This window comes from Neofelis nebulosa, chromosome 6 (genome assembly GCF_028018385.1).
Source record: "Neofelis nebulosa isolate mNeoNeb1 chromosome 6, mNeoNeb1.pri, whole genome shotgun sequence".
Classification (NCBI taxonomy): Eukaryota; Metazoa; Chordata; class Mammalia; order Carnivora; family Felidae; genus Neofelis; species Neofelis nebulosa.
Window position 1 is genome coordinate 42,311,573 of NC_080787.1, and position 16,263 is coordinate 42,327,835.

Consider the following 16,263-nt stretch of genomic DNA (forward strand, 5'->3'; position numbering starts at 1 on the left):
TGCCTCCTGTCTGCTTCTCTCGGCTTTGTGCAATGGTCGAGAAGTGTCCAGCATGGGGCCCCACTGAATGTGTGCATAATGGTCTGGAACCGACCAGGGGAGAGCAGGCACAGGACTGGGCTTGCCCTCTGAGCGACATTAAGGAGACCAAGCCCGTCAAAGGGCACTAGGACCCGGCGAGTCTCTGCACGGATAACCTTTTAGGCACATTTTACCACTATTGTTACTGTGCTACTTACTGCTTCAGAGGCTCCAAGGGCCTTTTGAAGGCCAGGGTGAACAAATGTGGTAAGACCTGTGAATGTAGCCTGGCACACAGTAGGTGCTCAATAAGTGCTCTGTATCTGGGATGTGAACCCCTCCTCATCTTCTCTCTGGCCACTGAGGACTCTGACCCCCAGTTTTGCTTCTTCATGGAGCCCCTCGATGGCATCGCCCACTGAACTCTCCACCAGTGCGTTTTATAAGGGCTCAGGAGGCACCCTAACCCTGGGCCTCAGCTCAGGTTAGGGAAGGACAATCATACGGAGTCACTGAACTGAGGCCACCTTCCCCCGCCCCCCCACCGCCTCCCTGTTTTTAGTGCTTTAAGTTACTGAAGGATGTTTCGGTGCTTTATCACCAATAGCCCTCAAGAGGAGTCAGCGTAACAAGACTTTCTTAGACCAGAGACACTGAATAATAGTTCAGTCCGTGCAGCACCAACTGTGTGCCAGGCTGGGACCAGACACTGGAACTCAGGACCTTGAGAGCTAGGTTCTACCGCTGACCCTGTTTCCTGGAGCCACAGACAATCACATAACTGGGCCAAGCCCCTCTCACAACAGAGCAGGAATGCAAATCCCGTGGCCTTGAAGAAATTCGAATACCTTCTGTTTCCACAGACAGCATGGAAAGGTGAGTTGCCTGGCCCCAGGTCACAGAGCGGGTTAGACACAAACCGGACCTCCAGGCTGCTCCTTCTCACTGCTACCCTGCTGGGTTTGTGGGATAAAGGCTATGAAGGACCAGAAAAGGGGCTAGGAAGGTCAGCCCAAGTCCTGTGTCACTTCCCAGAAGTTCTAGGAAAATCACACACTGTTTTCCTCATAATTGTAAGGGATGGGTACAGGAAACCTGAGGATAACGTCCCCATTCACCTGTTTTCTTATCACACAGGAGAGAAAAAATTTTTTTAATAAAACCACCTCCAAACCTTGATACCTTAACCTGCCAAAAACATATGCAGATTTAAATACACAGAGGGGCGCCTGGGTGGCTCAGTCAGTTAAGCCTCCAACTTCGGCTCAGGTCGGGATCGCGCAGCCCCGCGTCAGGCTCTGTGCTGACAGCTCAGAGCCTGGAGCCTGTTTCAGATTCTGTGTCTCCCTCTCTCTGACCCTCCCCTGTTCATGCTCTGTCTCTCTCTGTCTCACAAATAAATAAAGGTTAAAAAAAAATTTAAATACACAGAAAAATCCTACTGGGGTCAACTCAGCCATTGTCCTGCCTCCAACAGGTGTCCCGTTACAGGACAGATGAGCTGGTTGCCTTCTCCAGCCCACTCACTCCTCGGGTGTCTTGGTAACTGGCCTCGCGGGTCAGCCTCCTCCCTCTCCCCCAAATGGAACCCCCGGCCTTACCACATGTAACATCCTTGCAGCCCATTGCTCTCTTCGATTGTGAAGGAGGTGAAGTTTGGCCTCTGGTGCGCCCCTTCTGTGCCTTTTCAATCATTCTTGGGGGCCTGACTCTCACCCAGGCAGGGGACCAAGGCTCTTCTGCTCACCCTCTCTCCCCAGACCAGCCAGCCTTTAAACTATCTTTTCTTACCTAATGAAACGCCCTTTCTGTCAGTAAAAGATTGTGGGGAGTCAGAGCACGGTGGGGGAAATACTGTCAGGGGCAAGGGGCTTCCAGGCGCCCTGAGATCGGGCATCAGCAGAGACTTGCCAACAAGCTCAGCCTGAAAATAGCAGTTCATCCTTCTCCTGAACCTCCCCCCCGCCCCACGCCCAGGTGCTGCTCCAGGAAATGGAATCAGGAGGCAACGGTTCTAGAAGCTACAGCCTTTGTTCTTCTCTTTCCTGTGAGGAAGAGCCATAATGGTATCACAGATAAAAGTACTGCACTTGGGGTAAGGAGAACTGGGTTCTGACACAGTCCTGACACAGTGTCTGCATGGCTGTGTGACCTGAGGCAAGTCACTTCCCCTCTCTGGACTTCAGTTCACCATCTGTAAAATACAGGACTGGTGTGGATGGACTTCCAGATTTCTTCCGGTTCAGGCCACCCAGACTCTGATTCTGTGACAAGGCAAGGGCCCCAGCGAGGCTCCACAGCCCACCTCCGGGACCTTGCTGGTGACTGGGGAGGGGGAGCTGAAGACAGGAGCGTTGCACAGGCCACCTCTTGCCAGTCTCTGAAAGCACCCAGAGCACAGGGGTGGCCCTGCTGCTGGCTGGCCCCACAAGGCAAATTACAGACTCTCAAGGGTGCCTATGACAAATGACAACTAAGTGGTTTTCTTTCCGTATGCAAATGAGGCCGCCAATTTACATTCATTTGCACCTGATGGGCGCCTGAAATGGATGCATTTGATTTGTGCCTGATCTGTAAATGTCTAATTTATTAATCAATAAAACGTCATGTACAGGCGTGAGGATCCCCAGTTCCAGCCGGCCTCCATATATATGTAAATAATGCCATCTCTCAATCTACTTGTTATGTAAATGTTAATATAAAACTGACAGAAAAATGCATCTGCACAACTTTATGAGCGGAGGGAACTGAGATTTACGCACACTCACTGGCTTTTACAGTGACTTCTTCCTCTTTCCACTTTTCCCTTATGCCAGTTGACCCATCTCACCTCCTCCAGGAAGCCCACCTGCTCTCCCAGGCTTCCTACACTGTCAGACCTCCACCCAGAAGCCCTTGCTGTTACCTCCTGCACAGCCTTGGTTTTCTCTGGCCCTGGACCTTTGCCCCCGAGACTGCCCCCTACACTGCACTGTCTCCACCCGTCCTGCCCGCCATCTGTCTCCTCTCCAGATGGAGGGGTGTTGAAATTTACCCCTCCAAGGACCAGCTAAAAGTCACCATCTTAAACCCACAAGGATACCGAGCATGTAGGCACAGGGACCCTGCTGGGAAGAGGGAGGGATCCGGGCCCCGGGCCTCAAGATGCTCCTGGTTTAACAACAGCACTGTTTCCATCGCTGGAAGCCAGGTGCTGTTCTGAGCACTGCTTGTAGAATGATCTCTGCATGGAGGATGCCCATGGTGCAGAGGAGGGAAACCGGCCTTCTTCAGAGAGGTCATCTACACGCAGGTGCAACGTGATGGAAAGGGGGCTTGAACCCAGGCAGTGTAGTCCAGGGTTAGTCTCAAAACCACAGTATGGCCGCCTTTTCCCAGGGAGCAGAAAGGGTCATTCCAAGCCATGGAAGCCAAATTAAAACCCTTTTATAGTACTCAAAGGGGCCACAAAACAAACCTTGGCAAAGACAGAATACAACAGCCTTCTCTAGCCTGCCCTCCCAGGAAGGCAGCTTGAGTGGATCTCATAACCAACTCGTCTTTAGCACACTTGTTCCTCACACTGGCTAGGGCTCTCTGCCCTGCTCCTGAGCCCCCAGGGTCCCCCCATCACAGCGTTTACTTTCCCCCATCTGACCTCTCCTGTCCATTATGAGGTCAAGGCCAGCTCTTCCCGTGTTATCAACAGCCCCCGGAGCACCCAGCACTCTGAAGACGTGTTGAATGACTGGACCAGAAGACCCCTACCCACTCAAGCTCCTGCCACTCCTCTTCTCCCTGCACACGACCGCGTCCTCAACCCCAGGCTTCAGGAACCACTCAGCCCATGCTTTACAGATGAAACCAATAAAATGTGATAGATGGGGACAAGAAAGGGACTAACACCCGCCAATGTTTATCCTGCACTAGGGGGTTGGCACATTCATACCCGGGGCATGAAAGCAGTGTTCCCAGCATCACATACCCAGGAGAGGGTACAGCTAGGTTCAAATCTAGGTCTGTCCAGCACCAGGTCCATCTGTAGACAGGATCAGTCAAGGCCTAGGCTGGGTGACCTGAAAAGGGCTGAGAAGGACATCCCCCGCCCCCATCTTCCCTAGCCATCATCCTCACTGCCTTATATCCCACCATTAAAGATCTGGGACTCCTCTCCCACAGGAATGATCTCTGAGAGCCCACACAGCCCCGAAGCAGGAATCAAAGGCAAGAACGCAGTCCAAGTGGTCTGCAGGTTGGCCCAGGTCCCTGTTCTGTCAACACCAGCACTGGGTTTTGTGTTGTTGGTAAGGAGGGGCTGCAGGAAGGGGAGATGAGCACAGTTCTGATGAAGGCCATATATCTCCATCAAGAGGAAAAAAACCCAAACTTTCATTCAATGTTTTGTCTTCGATGCTCTGTTCCGCTGAGGGCGTAAACTTGGATTTGTCAGCAGAAACTCAGGGAGACAAGGCTGTGACACCAGTGGTGACTAAGGAAAGGATCCCTGAGTGCAGGACCAGTTACAGCTGGTCTGCAGCACTTTTAGGAATTCCTTTGGAAAATGGGTATTTCACTCGTCCTTAAAAGTAAAATGAAAGTTGACCTCCTCTGTACCGGAAAGCAGTTCTCTAGAAGCCACCTGAAGGAAAGGTCTAGAAGTACAATCAAGCTAAGGCTTACTTTTCCAGCCTCTTGTCCACCAATGCAATATTCCAGAACAGTCCAAGGTATGAATATGGGAGAAAAATGAAAAGAAAGATGCCAACAGCCATTGACGTTTATTCTAAACCAGAGGGATGCAAATTTCATTTTATTTGATTGGCCCCACCATCTATGAGGTGATATACTGTTATGCACGGGGAGATAAAGAGGCTCAGAGAGGTTAAGAAATTTATCTAGAGCCACACAGCTAGCAAATAGCAAAGTCAGAATTTGAAATCAGATCTTTCTAACCATAAAACTGGACTCTTTCCAGGACCCGAAGCCTCCAGTTACGGAAGGAAAAGGTCTGAGCCACTACAGATGATGTGCCAACCTGAAATAAGAATAGGAAGCTCGATTTCCAGATGATTTAGAAAGAGAACTAATATACACCTGGCTGCAGACACAGTGAATATGTAAGTGATTAAAGAGAAATGTACCATATTGTACTTGAGAAGAGTTTGAAGATCTTATGCTATAAATTATTCTACCCATTAATGATTGCTTAATGATGCTATTTTTAAAATAATTAAAACAAAAACACCTTAGGGCATTTGAAACTACATAGTTAGAGTCTAGATTTTGGGCCAGGTCCAGTTTGTAGTTTGGGTCATATAAAGGAGATCGAGGAACCTTCGGCCCACCAGGCATAATGATAATCGTAACTATAATAGCTACCATATGCGGTTACTAACTGCAAGTGTTTTAAACACATGAGCTCATAATCCTATGGAGTGACTGTTATTTCCATCCGTGGAGGAGAAAATGGAGTCTCAGAGAGGTGCCTGCCCAGCCCAAGGTCACACAGCTGGTTAGGACGAAAGCTGGGATGGAAATCCAGTCTTCTCTCGTGCCAGATCTCAAGTAACCCCCACATCATTATCCTAGCTTTTTAAAGAAATTTTCAAAAAAGAGTTATCTTAAAGGACACCTTTAATTTCCTATTGCCAATCCTTGAGCTCGAATGTGACAAAGATCCCCGGTGGCATCTCCAGCCCCGTCTGGCCAAGGTGGAGCCGCCCAGGGGCACCAGGCAGAGCAGGCGAATGCAGGGAGGCATAGAAGCACAGGGACCCCTGACACGCTGTGGTCATGGGAACCAGCAGGCAGGCGCACCTTTCCCAGCCCTTCAAGGCAGAAGTAAGGAGGAAGCTGGACTAGATGACTCTAAACTTTTTTTTTTAATGTTTATTTAGCTTTGAGAGAGAGAGGGAGAGAGAGAAGGAACACACGCACGTGTGCTCGGGGGAGGGAGAGGGAAGGGAAGGGGGCAGGGAGGCGGAGGAGGGAGGAGGAGGGGGGCAGAGGGGCAGAGGAAGGGAGGGACAGGTGGACAGAAGTAGGGTGCAGAGGATCCGAGGCAGGCTGTGTGCTGACAGCAGAGAGCCCGATGCGGTGCTGGAACCTTCGAACTGTGATATCATGACCTGAGCCGAAGTTGGACACTCAGCTGACTGAGTCACCCAGGCGCCCCTGGGCTGGTTGACTCTGGTGCTTAGATCCTGGGAGACCAGGCTTCTGTCTACCTTGCTTTGTCTGGGAACTCCTCTGGGGGGAAGGAGATGCCTCCCATCTGTCCTTCTGTTGCTATACTGGGGGGCCAGTGTGGAACCCCACTAAAGAGGCACAGCTCACTCCAGAGGCTGAGGGCCCTGGGCTCACAGTCTTCCAAGGGGCAGGCAGGGTCTTCTGAGCTGTCCGATCCTCTCTGCAGGAATTCTCCCTTGTGGATCCTCCAGGAAGCCTCCTAAAATGGTTATCCAACCAGTTGCACCCCTACCTCCATTCCCACCGCCTCCAGGACATATTCTGGGCTTAGTTCATTTGTGTGTCTGGGGAAGGCACTGCATGGATGGCTCTTGTTCCCCAGTAAGCAGGGGCTCCCCATGGGCATACACCTGCTAATTTGTCTTGATTTTCCCTCTCCCCTTTTTCTTTTTTCCAGACCTCAGGGATGTTCTCAGGATGGAAAATAAAAGATGCTGAGGTCACTGCCCTTTCTATCTTTTTTTAGAAAAAGAAAAAAAGTGTGAACTTAATGATGAAATTATTTGCAGTGCTCTGAAGGGTGGATGGCAGAGCAGAGCAACTCTGAAGGCACTGAAAAGAGGTGGGAAGTCAGTTGGCACTTCAAAGGACCCCAGGACCTTTGCACAACCCTGGGCAGAAGAGAATGGAAAGTTCCAATTGTGACAGAAACAGAAATTCCCACATCAGTGTGAGGTGGGGGCTCAGGGTCAGATTTATGGCAGTGGAAATAAAATAAAGCGTGATATTTATTGCCCCCCTACATTTGTGCACCCAGCTATCCACATTTTTTTTCCCGGAGTTGGTCAATGTGGGCTTAAGGGAAATGTAACTCATTTTAATATTTGCTTAAACCAAATGGAATATAGAAAGGAAATAAATCTGCTGTCAAGCCATCAAGTTGTACATTTTAAACCCAAAATAAAGGGCCTGATGGATTTACATTATGTATAGTTTCTGCCCCTGCTCTCTGTGTTCACCTTGCTAATGATATTTCATGAAAGGTGGTGGAGAGTTTGAGCTGTCTGGGCTCCACTCCCAGCTCTGCCACTTACTAGCTGAGTGACTCCGGGTCAGGTAGTGAACCTCTCTCTGCTTCAATATCCCCAGCCATAAAATGGGAGTAATGATTGGATGCACCCCATGGGGGAGATGTGACAATTTGATCAGATCACCTATGTGCATGCATGGCCCGGTGCCTGGCACGCAGTGAGTTTCAATACAGGGTAGCTATTATTATTACTCTAATTCAAAGTATTCTTATTATTTTTATGAACTTCCTAATTTCATGCCACAGATACCCCGAAGAGAAGCATAGATTTTCATTTGCTTACAAATCTTCCCTTATTTCCCTGGTTAGAAGTTACATATGGTCCCTATGGGTGAATGTGACAGGCCACATACTTGCTGTAACATGAGGAACTGGCAGGGCCAGGGGTAGTCGATACAGAAGGAACTCAAGCAGAGATGGTCTCTCTCTATGGGGTGCCAGCTGCCTGCTCCACCCGGACCCTGGACTCCGGGCCACCTGAACATAAACCCCCAGCCCGTGCAGGGAAGCATCCCCTTTCTTTACCTGCCCCTGTGGCTTACACAGACAGGTGGAGTCTAACCGGGATGAATGTGAAGTTCTACGTTTGGGGTGCAACAATAAAGTACACGGAACAGGACAGGGGAGCCCTGGCTCAGGAGCAGTTCTGGAAATGAAAAAGGGCCCCCGTTAACGTGGGGGCTGAGGGCAGGCAGTGAGGTTTGGAACAGCGGATGGGGACTGGACAGTAATGTGGTATGAGAGGAAAGCCCTGGAAGAAGGTGGCGGAGATGATGGTCACAATGAGGAGGCTTGGCCTCTCTGCAACATGTGACCTTGACATTGACCATGCTCTCCATGAAACCTCCTCTGAGGTTTTATCCTCTCCTTCTGACCACCCCTCTGCTTGCCCCTGAACCCTGGTGCCCCCAGGACCCCACCCTCTACCGGCTGTTCTATTACTGTCTGTACTCCGCCTGGGGGACCTGCTCACCCGGCCCTAGCCCCAGTGCACACTCCCGGTACCCCATTCACATCTGCTCCTGACTGCCCGCACCACCCCAAACCCAGCTGGACCCCCACCAAATTCCCTTCCGCTTCCTCCCCTGCTGTTACCTCTGAGTTCCCAGCATGGGTTACCGTCATCACTGTTTGCAAGGTTGCTCCAAACCTCACTCCTTTTGGGGAGGTGGGCAGAGAGGGGAATGTTTGTTAAAATACAAGACACATAGAGGAAAGTCCACATATCACAAGCTCAACAAATTTGCCCAAATAAACACATACAGAGAACCGGCACTCAGATCCAGACACAGAACCACCCCCCACCCCCACTAGAGGCCCCTCTTGCCCCTGCCCAGTCCCTCCCACAAGGGTAGCTACTATGTGGACCTCTGATCTGGCATCTGTTTCTGTAATTTACACAAATGGAAGCCCGCAGTCTGTATTCTCTCCTGTCTGGCTTTTTTCCTATGTCAGGAGGCTGCATCCATGAGAGTCTCACGCAGGGTGCAGTGCAACTTCAGACTGTCCCTGCTTTGCCGTCCAGTATCCTGCTCGCTGCTGGCGAGCATTTGGGTGCTTTCCACTTGGGGCCATATTGTGAAGACCAGGGACTGCCAGAAACATCCAAGAACACATCTTTCGGGCACGTTTCTGCTGCGTGTGCAGCGAGGCAGGAGCTCCCAGGGCCCAGGTGTGGGCAGATAGACGGCTGCAGTCAATTCTGCCGGTGGATTTCTGGGGGTCTATCCCAGCAAATCCTTCCTCCAGCCGCACAGAACTGCAGTCGCCCTTGGAGCTGTGTTTGGCTCCTCCCTCCTCCCTGTTCTCCAAGGAGCATTTACAGTTGTCTTATCCGTGCCTTAGTTTTTTGTTTGTTTGTTCATGAGACTGTTTCACAGGCACTTCTGGTCCTGCTGGTTCTACCCGTGCAGTTGGATTTTAATCCCTCCCCTCCTCTCCAGCCCCACTGTCTGTGCCTTACACCTGCCCTCCTTGTGTCCTGTTGGGGCCATCACCTATCATAAGCTTCCTTAGGAGCCTGTCCCAGCCACCCTCCCCCACTGGATCCTCCACGGCTCAGTAGGATCCTTCACACATACCCATCAGGGCCACTTTCTGCTCCAGAACCCACAGCCTCCACTCCCCAACCCCCACCCCAGGGGCCTAAAGCCAAGTCACCAAGCCCAAGTCTGGGAACACATTGAGGACAGGGGCATGTCTCTCTGAACAGCACCCGAGAGGCTTCTGCCACATATCTGTGCTTATACACCTGGGACAATCCAGTTCTCATTCTGGCCCCACCTACCTTTCCGATCGCAGCCCCTGAAGCCCCCTCAGAAGCCCACGCCAGTGGATAGCTGCCCACGGTGCATCTAAGTTGTTGCTCAAGTGTTAGTGTCCACCAGGCATTCGGGAAGTGCCTTCCCCTGTGCCTGAAATTCTTTCCCCACTATGCGACAGTTTTAGGCAGGGGATCATCCAGTCCTACTTGGGGTCAACAGATCCCGAAGGTGGTGGGATTGGACCCCTGGTTCACGGCAGCTCACCATGTTCACTCAAGAGTGGAATAAGACTGCCTCGTATTCACTCCCAAGCGGCTACGAGGGAGGGACTGGGCCACTGCCAGGCGCAATCATCCTAACATGACTGATTTAGAGTCTGTGCCCAGATCCTGCAGGACAGAAGCTGACACACACCCCCTCAAAACATCCAAGTGGCCACAGGCACATAAAGATGCCTGCCTGCCACCAAAGGGCCAGTTTGGGCTTTTTTCCAAGAGCCCAAGAGGATCCTCACTCTGTTCAGACAGTCTCATAGGCCCTTGGAGACCCAAGTGGTTTCCAAGGGCCAGGAAATCTGGCCTTCAGCTTTGCCACCAAGACTTCAGCTCTGTGGAGCCATCAGGCTTATATTCTTATGTTATAGTAAGTATCCAGTGGTCAGAATTCCTCATGGAAACCATGAACTTCAATGCTATCTTTTGACATTTGGTTGCCATTTATTATGTTATAGGCCTGCCACACAGGCTTTATCTCTTAATGTAAGAACTCGAGGAGATATAAACCGTCATTCTCATTTCATAGATGAACAACAGGCACAGAGAGGTTAAGTTACCCGCCCAAAGGCACACAGCTAGGAAGTGGCACAGCAAGAGATGGAATCCACATTGTTTGATGCAAAACCTATCCTACTGCCACTGCCTCCGCCCACTCTGCCTACAGAAATCCAGCACCTCCTCCAAGATGCCTCATTATTCCCTACAAAGCAGTTCCGGATTTCCCAGTCAGAATTAATTAATCTCTCCTCCGTGCACTTCATCTGAACTTTTATTATAGTAATTATAGCAGCCTGACTTTTATTATGATCGTTATTTACACGTCTGCCTCTCCAACGGGGCCGGGAGCTCATTAAGGGCGGAACCCTGTCAATTTTGTACCTTGAGCCCCAGGCAGGTGGGTGTTGAGCACAACACAGGTATAGTAATAGCAAGACAACAATGAAGGCCTCCTGTCTTTAGGCTTAATCCAGTCCTTGGCTTAATTCACCTGGACTGCAGGTCAAGTACCACAAGATGACAGGCTGCCTAAGGTTGTAAAAATGCAACAGAATGTGTAAAGGTCTTCAGTGGCAGAGACTTGAACTCCCTCAGGCTGAGGACATTCCTTGGCCTAGAAACCATTCACTAGGTTCATCCAGTGGGTGTCCACCTGGTTTTGTTCAGTCTCAATCTCTCAGTCTCTCCCAATCCTCCCCTCCTTCTCCTTCTCGCCTTTTCTCCATCGCCTTGTCCTTTCTTTCTCGTTCCCTTAACTGGACAAAATACAAAATCCAGAACCAAAATACATTTTCTATTACTTGTTGTACCAACTGAATTTTTTTTATCTGTTCCCTGCTCTAAAAAGTATGTGAGTGGGATGTTTTCTACTTTACTGCTCTCTTGCTTGAAACACACACACACACACACACACACACACACACACACACACTCAGGGAGAGAGATCAGATTTCTTTTTCCTTAAAGGACTCTCAGATAATCTTTTCTGTCACTTACTATTGATAGAAAAAAATCCCTGGGCTCCCACCCCTCACCCCCACTGAAGCCAGGCACAGCTCCCTGGCCTCTGGCTGGCCAGCCAGCCCACACCAAAGGCCCAGGAGCAGATCACAGAACATCCCTTCATGGGACAAAAAATAAAGGCAAACACAGCCTTTAGATGCGGGGACCTGACATCCTGACAGAGCAGGCTTGGCGAACAAGCATTGCATCTGCAAAAAAAAAAAAAAAAAAATGGGTTGCAAAAATCACGAGGATGAAAGGGGGTATCGGAAGCCGGGTGTGGTGCTCAGAGTGGCCTGGATTGAGGAAGGAGAGAAGAAAGGAGAGAGAAGCAAAGGTAGATGCAGGAGTGGCAAGGGAGAATTATACTAATATTACTACATTAATGCGATGAATACCCACATTCACTGGGCACTTAGAATTTGACAGGCGCATCTTTATGTATGGACTAGCTCATTGAATTCTCCTGTCGTAAGTATTCTTTACAGCTATTATCCCCATGTTCCAGATGAGAAAATGGAGGCACAGAGGGACCAAGGAGCCCCCCCCCCGCCAATGGTAACAGAGCTGGTAAATGGTGGGCCAGGCAGTCTGAACTGCACAGCCTGTGCTCAGACCACTTTCCAAAACTTCAAGGGGACTGGGAACCCTGGAGCCCAGTCTTAGCTCTGTTACCTGGTCCCTAGGGCCCCTGGGTAAGTCACGTGAAATGGGCAGGCTCTGAAGCCAACTGTGTAACTTCCCCATGCTTCGGTTTCCCCTCCTGGGAAGCAAGCTTCATAATTACAGATACTTCATAAAGATTTTGTGAGAATTTACTGACAGGGTACATGTAAAGAGCTTAGAACAGTGCCTGGGCTGAGTAAGAGCCTAGGACACATTGAGAATTGCTATTGCTATTGTCTGGACTCCCCTCTGTGGTCACTGTCCTTGGGCCCCTGGATACAGGCTATGGTCCACCTTGCTGGGTCAGTCTGAGGAGGGGAAAAGGAAGGGACAATTCTACTCTCAGGCAAGAACAAGATAGATGCTACCCACTGAGTACTTACCAAGAGGGTGCCCTGAACGTGTCTTCTAAAAACCCCTGGGCTAGAGGTACCATCATCCCATTTCACAGATGGGGTATGGGGTACCTGAGGCTTGGGGCGATGAAGCAACTTGCCCAAGGCCCACTATGGAAAACGGCCAGGCTGGGATTTGAACCAAGGTCTGTCTGACTCCAAAGCCCAGGTTTCTTTCTTTCTTTCTTTCTTTCTTTCTTTCTTTCTTTCTTTCTTTCTTTCTTTCTTTCTTTCTTTCTTTCTTCCTTCCTTCCTTCCTTCCTTCCTTCCTTCCTTCCTTCCTTCCTTCCTTCCTTCCTTCCTTTCTTTCTTTCTTTCTTTCTTTCTTTCTTTCTTTCTTTCTTTTTCTTTTTAATGTTTATTTATTTTGAGAGAGAGAGAGACACACAGAGCATGAGCAGGGGAGGGGTAGAGAGAGAGGAAGACATGGAATCCGAAGCAGACTCCAGGCTCTGAGCTGCCAGCACAGAGCCCGACGTGGGGCTTGAACCCACGAACCGCGAGATCATGACCTGAGCCCAAGTTGGACGTTCAACCAACTGAGATACCTGGACGCCCCATCCCAGGTTTCTAATTACCACTCTGGTCCCTTGGGGAGCCACAGGCCAGGTCTTGGGGCTCAGAGTCTCCCCAGAAAGCAAGATGGGGCCGAAGGAAAGGAGGCTCGGTGCTGCTGCCTTGTTCTGAGGTCATAAACAAACCTCTCGATATCTCTGAGTCTCGGCCACCTTGCCTGCCTGTCAAATGAGATGATGGAAGCAAATGCCCTTCGGGATGCATTCGAAGCATTTACAACCAGGCTGCATGATTAGTGTCATTATCATTATCATGACTATTATGACTGTCCACCCAGAGTAATAGGCGGGCAGCTGTGTCCTGACTGCTCAGGAACCGCTTAGGGCAGCCTGAAAGCCAGGCTGTGACCTGGACCCAAAGTTCCAAAGAGGAGACAGGGACAGGGCCCCGACCATCCCTGCCACTGCCCTGGAGCCCCGGGAGAACAGGAGCCGCCTGAGGTCAGGAAACATGCCACTGCAGCCCAGGAGACGTGGGCTCTGATGGGCATGGCTCCATTACCCACTTGGACCTGCCCTCCCCCCATCTGGTCACCCCCTTAGCGTGTGTCAGGAGTGTGAGTGTGATGCCGTCCTCCTGCTCTCCCGCAGACCCACTCTGAGCGCTGTTACTCAGCACAGCTAGAGGTGCAGACCAGGAGGGGGCGGGGAGGGGAGGTTGCTGATTAGGCATCAGAACTCTGATTATACCCTGCTCATCACTGGATGCGATGTTGCCAGGGAGTGCAGAGAACCCATGTCTGTCAAAGCTTCGTACACAATGCAGAAGAAAAATAATTCGATTAAGGAAAGAGGACAAGAAAGACAAGGAGAAGGACGGTGACCTGGTTTTGCAGCTGGCTCAGCGATGTAGAAACAGACGGGTCTGGCCCGAGTAGGGATGGTAGAAATACACTGTGGAGGCCCAGGATGGAGGGGTCAGGTGAGGAGATGGAAATAAAGGAGTCTGAGGTCAGGAGCCAGCTGCATGTGACCAGTCATGGGAGGCTTCTCTTCAACCAAGGCAAAGCAGGCAAGAGACCTGGGAAGGCTCACAGGGAGGAGGGGAGGAGCCCGGGCAAGAGTCTAGAGAGTCAGGTCCTTCAAGAACTGCCATTCTGAGGGAAGAGACGCAGCCCTGCCCTCGAGAGCCTCAGTCTGAGGGGGAGACACAGCCCTGGTGTCAGGGACCCCCAGTCTGAGGGGAGACGCAGCCCTGCCCTCGGGAGCCTCAGTCTGAGGGGGGAGATGCAGCCCTACCCTCGGGAGCCTCAGTCTGAGGGGGGAGACACAGCCCTGGTGTCAGGGAGCCCCAGTCTGAGGAGGGAGAAATAGCCTCTACCTTCATGAAGCCTGTGGTCAGAGAGAAGATTCAGAGTCACTGTCTTCCTCTAAGAGAAACCCAGGAAACCTCCTCTAAGTAACCCAGTTACATACAGGTTAACTGTTCCCCAAGGTCCAAGCGTGACCTTCTGTGTGTCCAGAACTAAACAGAATGAGGACCTGGGAGCAGATGGATTTTTCCCCAGCTCCACTGAGTTACGTAAATGAAAGGACAGGCCAAGAGTGAGGAGACTGAGGGCTGGGTCCACAGTGGCAACATGGAAGAACAGGGAGGATGGGGAGGGGCATGGTGTTGGCTGGGAAGCCCCAGGGATATAGGTAAACGCTGGGGAAACTCAAGACCTGTCCCAGGGGGGCAGGAGGGTTGGCCTGGCGGAGTTCTGTCCAGATTGCTGTTCCACCGCAGAGCCAGGAGGCATCCCAGGAGAAATCCCACCAGACAGAGAGCAGCTCGGAGGCCAGGGACCCAGACTGGGTGGAGTCTCTGAGCCTGTGAATCTCACCTCATCCCTAGGCAAAGGGGATAATGGCACAACTACTACTGTTAGTGTAAAGGCATCATTTATTGAGTACTTATCACACACCAGGCCCTGGTTCACAGCATTACATGTCCAAACTCAAACCTTACGACACTAGGAGGGAGGTATTATCATTATTCCCATTTCCCAGATGAGGAACCTGAGGCACAGAGTTTAAAACAGGCTACGATGATGAAGCCAGTACATAGCAGGGTTAGGGTCTCTGGACCCACGAGATCTGACATGGTGGTTTTTCAATCTCTGTTTAATGGCTTCCAAGGTTTCGGAGCTCACTACCGTAAAAGACTGCTATTTCTAGAGAACCTTCTAGCATAATCTGAAGCATGCAGGAAAGGCAGATCACCCTAGATATACAAGGTTCGTGAGGTAGTAACCAGAACACTGAGAACAGTGTCTGGCACATAGTAGGTCTTTAGGAATATCTATGGAATGAATCCAGTAGGATCCAGTAGAATCATTCCCTGGCCACACATCCCCTCACTCGTGGGCCACAGCCAGAGCACAGCCACAGACTCCACGCACATGTCACAACCAAATGTGGTTTGAAAGAGCCTCAGGAGTGGAAACCCGAACAAGGAAACTCCCAACTCCCAAGGAGCAAGTGCCATGGGCACTGAGGGAGCTGCCAGTGGAGCTGAGAACCTCCTCCTCCAGGAAGCATCTCTGACCACTCCAGCCCCGATTAGACTCCCACTGTCTTCACCTCTCCCCTGCTCCTGAGCCATACATGGTGGGGTTGCTTTCTGTCTCTGGGGGTAGTCTGCCTCTCCATTTGACCACAAGCTCCACTGGGGGGCAGAGACCTGGCGCCATGCTGCTGTCCAGACCCCAAAGCCTTGGCCCAGAATTGGGAACAAGGGAGATTTCCTCAGTGTTGAAGATGGATGGACATCAAAAGTCGTGGGGCGGAGGCCAGGGCACCCTACCCACCCCAACTCCTTCCACCCTCCAGCTGCAAATATGAGACCCTAAGACCTCCAAAGATTGATGGGGGCCTGCAGGCCCATGGAGCCCCTTCTATGCTCTATCATCTTCCTTGTGGCTCTAGTGCCACCCTGCTCAGGCTTAAGGGAAATGGATGGAAGAAACCCCAGGAACCGCGCCACCCCCATACACCGTCTCTATTCCATGGCTTCGGTGCTAAGGGGGAGGGGCTGCCTCTTCCAGTTCTCTTCTTAGTTATTCTGAGAAAGTGAAACTGGATAAACAATTATTTGAGCCTGGGCATTCAACGCTCTGGGGAAGGACAGGAAGTGAAGGGCTACCATCCAGGGGCGAGCAGAGGAAAAGGGGTTGGTACTGGCATCCCATGATGGATGGGAAGCCTCTGGGAACAGGCTCCCCTACTCCCAGGCCTCCTTCTGCATGGCTCCCAGCCACCTACACCTTCCCTGGGACTCAGTCCAGAGGAGAGAGCGCCCCCACCCGGGCTCAGAGTTCCTACACC

At 51.1% G+C, this 16,263-nt stretch overlaps 1 protein-coding gene and 1 long non-coding RNA gene across 2 annotated transcripts in view; one reads left to right on the forward strand and one right to left on the reverse strand.

The window, feature by feature from the left end:
* LRFN2 (leucine rich repeat and fibronectin type III domain containing 2) overlaps window positions 1–16,263 on the reverse strand; it is a 181,367-nt gene that overhangs the window by 117,037 nt on the left and 48,067 nt on the right. The gene's annotated exons all lie outside the window — the stretch shown is intronic.
* LOC131514167 (uncharacterized) lies at window positions 2,855–6,993 on the forward strand. Its single transcript, XR_009262959.1, has 3 exons — window positions 2,855–4,005; window positions 4,976–5,117; window positions 6,647–6,993. It is a non-coding gene; the product is annotated as an uncharacterized LOC131514167 (long non-coding RNA).